General features: G+C 37.7%; 1 protein-coding gene across 1 annotated transcript in view; it reads left to right on the top strand.

The window, feature by feature from the left end:
• Positions 1 to 4,545: 4,545 nt before the first annotated feature.
• The window catches only part of LOC114929157 (uncharacterized), a 41,672-nt gene continuing 38,655 nt past the window's right edge, over positions 4,546 to 7,562 (top strand). Inside the window, exon 1 of the mRNA XM_029300580.2 lies at positions 4,546 to 4,759. The gene's annotated coding sequence lies outside the window, so the exon portion shown is untranslated. The remainder of the gene's footprint in view (positions 4,760 to 7,562) is intronic.

The following is a 7,562-nucleotide window of genomic DNA, read 5'->3' as shown; positions in this document are numbered from 1 at the left end:
TGGTGATGCAAATGGGTTAATGACCATGAATCTTCGTGCACATGTCGAGACGGTTTTTCCATTAGGTCTTTATTGCCAGCTTAACGCTCAATGTCGCGCAGGAGTATATATTTTCTTCTCTCGTGCAGCATCACTTTCTATCCGCGGAGATATATTTCCATCCATGTTCCGAGAAAGTTCCCGACCTCAACTTTCCACTTTGAACCTTCACCGAAGACTGCCACGTAGTCTATCGATCGTCGGTGTTTAAGAAAAACGACCGTTGATCATTATCAATGAGAAACTCTTCGAGATAAACTTTGAACCATCATTAAATTCATTCGAAATAACATGTTCGACCGAACAGCTAGTAATAATATATAATATGTGTACCGTACACACGATTGAATCGCGCGTATATATTAAGAAAATTTTTTAAATATCCGCAAGCGTTACATATATACAGAGAGAATTGTCTCTTAGAATTTATCCTGAAAATTCTGGTAATCATCAATATATACATATTATTGGAAGAATTTTTTCTGATTAATATTTACCACAATAAAAAATATTAAACACAATAAAATAGTAAATTTTATTACGGGCCACAAATTTTATTCGACAGGTAGCATATTTTTGTCTCTTCAGTCAGGTTTAAAAACAACCGATCCCCTGTGTACATATCTTATTGTGGTAGAGATTAATCTGATTTTTATTGTGGTAAATATTAATGAGAGAAACTCTTCTAAAATTCTTCCAATACCATATCGTCCTATGATTAGCATGATTTTCAGGGTAAATTCTAAGAGCAAATTCTCTCTGTGTACATATATGCTGACATATATACAGGGTGTTTGGTAACTAACGGATTAGGGGCGGATTCTCTGGCCAATTTGGAGACGATTTTTCGTTAGCAAAAATGTTGAGAATGATTTTCGAGTTATAAGCGATTGAAAAAAATAGGTTTTTTGAAAACTAAACGTTTTGGAGTAAGTCTAACAATTACATTCTTCAGTTAATTTCAGGTAAAGTTTGCTATAATAAATTTTAATTTGAGGCTTAGTTATAAAGATACATAATAACAAATATTGGAAAGTTGTAAAAAATGATGACCTTTTTCGACATTTTCGCCGAGGAAAAATCGTTCCCAAATTGACCAAAGAATCCATTTGTAATCGTTGATCCGTTACCGTACACTCTGTACATCGTTGTGGAAACTTGGTCACGACGTGTCGACCGTCGTAAAGCGAGAGAAGCGAAGGATGCTGCTAACTGCTACGGAATCTCAAGTGTTTGTAAAATAAAACGCGTCCATCCGAGGGTTATAAAATCTACTCGAGCTCCTCGTGCACGCGGCTCGGCTGTAAAGGCTCGCCTCTCGCGCTCTACGTTACATGCATCAATTCCCAAAGTCAATTAATCTAATGGATCCGTCCGCTCGTTTCTCCGATCCCCCACCGCGATTCTCCCTCAACCCCTTCCACCCCCGGGTGTCAGAGGTTCGTTCCCCGCCCTCGCCCACTCTCTCTCGCTCTAAATGCGTTCGTTGTGCAACGAATGCATCTAGGAGCGGTTGCGCGGCGCACTTAATTTCTATTCACTCGCCTCGACTCGGCTCGCCGCGTAAACGTGTATATATATATATATATATATATGTACGCGGAATTCACGCGCAAATATGCGAACACACCTACACGCTGTCTTAGCCTCCACCAGGTGAGAATAGGCGAGAACGGAGACAATGGCTGTTTGTCGTATACTTAACGATCGGATCGAACATCGCGAGAGACGTCTCGACACAATTAAATTATATGTTTCCCGAAGAAAAATTTTAGAGGATTAACGAGCTCCTCTTCAATTCCCGTTTGCACGTTGAAAAAAAAAGAGAGAATAATGAATAAATGAATTTTTCATCGTTTTTCTGACGTTGAATAAAATATATTTCAATTTCCGAAATTTGAATGAACATAAATAATTGAAAAGATTTCGTTCAAAGAAAAGGTTTATTTAAAAAATTATGGCTGTTTGTCGTATACTTAACGATCGGATCGAACATCGCGAGAGACGTCTCGACACAATTAAATTATATGTTTGACGAACAAAAATTTTAGAGGATTAACGAGCTCCTCTTCAATTCCCGTTTGCACGTTGAAAAAAAAAGAGAGAATAATGAATAAATGAATTGTTCGTCGTTTTTCTGCCGTTGAATAAAATATATTTCAATTTCCGAAATTTGAATGAACATAAATAATTGAAAAGACTCCTTTCGAAGAAAAGGTTTATTTAAAAAATTACGAGAAATGATTAATCTCTTTCGCATTCAAACGTTTTTTGTTAAACTGTGTCAACAGTCTCCATTCGTCGGTATTTCACGCGTATATACTTCTATAAGCATGTTTGAATAGTTAAATACATATGTTGATAATTGTAATCATCGCGTAACGCTGCCAGAGATAAAAAGCTTCTGCTTTATTTGCTATACACAAATTTCGCAGATCAGCGAGATTTTTGCGCGCTAGGATAGTGTCACTGAAAAAAAATGACTAAATTAATGCATATATTTAATTCAACACTGCCAAATGAATCATTTATTTGAAACCAATAAATATTTATTTTGTTTTGAAAAGAATTTTCTTATATCAAATAAATATTTTTCAAATCAATACCTATTATTAGTTTCAAATAAATGATTCATTTGGCAGTACTGAAATAAATGCTCATTCGAATAAAACAAATATTTTGGTCAGTATACAGAATATACTCCAGCGGGGTTTCAGAAATCGCGATCCGAAGTCTTGGAAAAAAAAATCGGGGTTATCTCGGAGAGAAACGTCACGCGGTGTGACGGATCGTCGCTTTAATTAAGCGCGGAACGTAAGCGTAGCCGGGGAACACGTTAAAATTACGGAGATATCTTCGCGTTGCCCGTTACCTTCTTGCCAGATACGCAACGCTATACTGCAACAAAGTGTTACAGGAACGTGCGCTTGCGGTTGTGCATACACGAAAGTGCGCGCAATTGTGTCCCGAGAGATTTCTCGTGCATTTTCCAACCGGCGGACTTTGTAGGCGAATCAATTATAACTGTGCAGTGTGTTTAACCCGCGATTATAAATGACGGGTTAAATCGCGGGTTTCTCACGAGGACGCGGGAACTTGATTGTCGATTGACCCGTTTAGTCGCACGCTACAAATTGGAGATTATAAGCAAGAAATTCATTAAATCAATTAAAAGTTACATACGTGTAAATCATGAGCGAGACAAAAACGTCAAAGTATATCGATCATCTCTCGGGAGAAAAAGAGTTCTCGATTTACATATGGCCTTTCTCTCTTACGTGCTATTTTAGTCGTGCGTATGATTATCGTCCGAAGAGATGACCGACGTTAAATTGGCGGTTTATCGTCGTGTGTAAACGCGTACGTCCTTTCATCCTCGTATACGCGGCAATTATTACAACGACAAATCGATAAAAAAATACGTACGAAGAGGAAAGCTTTTAAACGAGAAACTAATATACGCACACATGTACGTAGCGTCAATGGCGTGCATATATTGTATATGTTACAAACAAGGCTTGAAAACCGGTATAACACGTCGATGTGAGAGATCTATATTTTCAGTGCTACAAGTACGAAAGAAAGATAAGTCTAACATATGCATGTGAATCCCGTAAAGAAACAAGTATCGATGACTGATAAACAAATTTTTATTTTATTGAAAAATGTAAGATTTGCTTTTAATTTTCGTGAGCTTTAATTTAAAATCGAAACATATATATATATATATCGCCTCCTACGATATCATCAACATTTCAGTTCTTGTCCTTGACCCTTAAGTTATTGCGATATCATTATCGGGAGCAAACGCGAAGATTATTTTCATCGAAATTTAGAGACGTGTGTATACAATATCGTGCAACGTGCAATCTTCTCAACAAACTTCTCAGCACCTTTCATTCTCGTAAAAATCTGATGATGGCTCTCGTCCAACGAAAACTCATCGTACTAAAAATAGGATGGATGGATTTTCGCGTCACATAAATTTTTATTCATTTTTCGTTTTTTAAAGAGAGGGAAGGAGAGAATTTCACGTGCGACGTAATTTCGTGAATAAAATATCTTTCGATCGGTATCGATCTTCCGAACGTGACCTTACGGAGGCCGGATCGAGGATGCTACGCGTACGCACGCACACATGACATGTGGCAGGGGGGGAAGGGACGGGTGGGGGAGGGGAGGGAGCGGTTCGTATCGCGTTCGCTGGTAAGATCCAGTAACGAAGAGAGCTCGGCGCGCTCAGTTAGCACGAGACTCGCGATCGGGCAGCACAGAGTCGGAGAGAGAGAGGCTGGTGCCACACGACGACCGGCTCTCTTCTTTTTCTTTCTCGCGATCTCTCTCTCTGTCTTTCCTGTGCGCTTCGATCCGATCGATACCTCGAGGAATCCGATATCGATCGACGACGAAGAGGAGAGACGCATCGAAGGAGCATCGAAGGATTCTGCAGGAGCTGCGAGCATCTATATTCTCTCTCCCTCTCTTCGTAGTGCGCCACGTAATAATAATAATAATAATAATAATAATAATAATAATAATAACAATAATAATAAATAATAATAATAATAAATAATAATAATAGTAATACACTATATATATATATATATGTATATATATATGTCGGTTCGTCTCTGTGAATGTGAAGTAAACGCGTTCTCTCGAAATTTCTTCTCGACGAAGTGTCGCGAAAATATGTGCGTGTAAATTTCGTTGCAATTGTGTAATTATCTATGTGTTGTAGCTTTTCCCATTCTAGAGATGACTTATTTCCGCATACCGGTTCTTCCCTCCGCCTTCCTCTCAACTTGGTTCGATCGCACGACGAGCGTTCGCGATTCTCCGAAGAGGGCCGGCAAGTCCCGGTGTGTATTCCTCTTTGGATTTTTTTTTTTTTTTACCGCAAGTGCATCTCTCCGGATTTCCGGTTCTCGTGTCAAGTGTATGTGTGTGCGATGCATATATTATATATATAATATTTCGTAATCCCGCGATATACATCTCGATTGCACGCGCGGTGGATGATGCTGACCCCGCTGGAAATTTACGCGCGTGACGCGTTTATCTCGTCAACGTGACGTCACTGATCGTCGAGGGAAATAAACATGCGCCTGCCCGGCGTAATATTCCGCTGATATATTAATACCGACGATGTATAAACATTGCCCCGACACAATTGGCAAGCTCCGCGGATAGCCTCCTCTTAAATACGTTCGGGAATCATATTAATTAACTATACGAGATAGGAATGTCCGAGGATGAATAATTCATTCGTCGAATGAGGTATTCATCGAATAAGTATACGCTTCCTTCTTTAGCCGTGAGCAAAGGAAAATTAAAGAATATGGTGTTTTGTCTCTGTAACATGAGTAAGTTACGTCTTGTTGATGCAATCGGACTTAAATCATTCATACAATGCACTTACCGTAACAACGTCTTAGTCACTTGCATCATCTATGTATATGTGTGTTAGAATCGAGAAAATATCATAACTGCGAAAACAATCCTTGAACAATAAAATTGGAAAAAAATAGACACGTTGAGAATGTAACGGAGAGAGATCTTCGAAGGGCAGTGTAATTTCAACGAGAAGAATTAAGTAAAAGTTTATTCCGAGAAAATAATATATAAAATAAGATGAAAAAAAGAGAGACGCACGCATGAAAGTATAGAAAGCGCGCGATTTCTGCGATATCCGATTTCTGCGGAAGGAAATAGTTTCTCTCGTTTTTTATATATATTTCCAAGAGAGACGAACAAAATTGCCTCATATATATCGTATACAAATTATGGTAGTACACATTATTCTATCAGGCTTTTCACGCGTTCCTAAAAAATAATCACCCTAGCGTCTGCAAAATTTTTTCCAGAACATAATTAATTTTTTGTTCTTTTTTTAATTAAAAAAGTTTTTGTTACTTTTCATATTCTATTCAAAAGGAAAGCATATTCTTAATTTTTTTTATTGATTTCGGGTAGAAAGGGGCAAATGATAGCATCCGATATCGGTCCATTCTCGCGCGCTCTCAGCGATGTAAAAACCGGAATCGCGCAAGGTTCTTCATTTTTATTTTTTTTTTGCCGATTCGTTCCGAATTGACGATGTCTCTCTGACTTGCCAATTCTCGACCAATTTGAGCGGAATGTCGTAAGCAACATTGCCGAGATACGTGACGAGTATAAGCGTCGCGAATGCGCGTTAATTTGCGCAACTAGTCGTAGGTGCAACAGGTTTCGTCCGAGAAACGTTATTGAGAAAAGTGTGCGTCTGTCGCGAGAATTGAATCTATCGATCGATCGATCGATCTATCTATCCGATGAGCCGGGATCTCTTTATACGAGCCGCTTCATTAACTCGCTCGATCGCCCATCAGCATATTAGCCTATTTCGTTGCAAATGGCCAGCGTCTTGTTATAATCCCCTAATCGCACCGACTGTATCGTGTAAAATTACATTGTTACCCGTAGCGACTTTTTATTAAAATCGCGCTCTCGCGTCTCGAGATTGAGATAATCGCTTTCGAAACTTACCGTTTAATATTTCAGGAGTGAAATTGATCTACTTCACTTTCCGCAGATTTTCTCAATTTTAATATCAGGAGCGCTTAATCGTGCGCTCCGGTGTTAAAATTGAGAAATTTACGGAAAGTTGATCGGAGTTTTACTTCTAAAAGACTAGTTTATAATAAAGATACTTGGGGATTAATTTTTTCCATCTCTTGCTAAGTTTTACCTAACAGGTAGCATATCGTCGTCTCCTTTCAGGTATAAGTTTTAAGAAACGAGACAAAGATATACTACCTGTTGGGTAAAACTTTCCAAGAAGTTGGGACAACCTTAATTAGTTAGATAATGATACGATATATTGCAAACATGCAAGAGCGCTATAATATCAGTTCTCTCTGATTCTAAACTGATCTCTGTTTATATCGGTCTAACAATAAACTTTAAAGGGTTTCTCTCCGCACATTTATCGGAGCATAACGCTAACTCATTTACGTTAATCACGTTAGCAAGTCGCGAGAAAATCCGCGTGACGTCGCGGTTCTTCAATGAAGCGTGTTTCATGATCAGTTCCGAAAAAGCCCGCGGCCGCGTTTTTCTGGTGAAAAGTATGCGTCTCGAGTACCGTTTGTTGTCCAAGATTGCATTCAACGTTCAAAGTTTGTACGAAATATATTACGTGTGCGAAAAGTTTCGAGAATATAGATAGCTTAATTATACATATATTGTTATGTTCAAAAATAAACAAAATAAACTGTTAAATAAGGAAATATATTACAAATTAGATATAAAGATTTATGTGACAATTATGATTTTAATTAAAGGAATTTTCTTAAAGTTTAATTCGCGTAATGAAAAAATTAAAGCTTAAATTATATTAATTGTTATTACATTTATCAGTCAGAAAATGGGTAATTATATATATATATATATATATATATATATATATATATAATTATTTCTAATAGTAATATATACATACATATACATACCAATATGATTATATATGTATATATATATAT

Source organism: Nylanderia fulva, unplaced genomic scaffold (assembly GCF_048542155.1).
Source record: "Nylanderia fulva isolate GAGA-0341 unplaced genomic scaffold, ASM4854215v1 Scaffold14, whole genome shotgun sequence".
Classification (NCBI taxonomy): Eukaryota; Metazoa; Arthropoda; class Insecta; order Hymenoptera; family Formicidae; genus Nylanderia; species Nylanderia fulva.
This window is presented reverse-complemented; position numbering and strand designations above follow the sequence as displayed.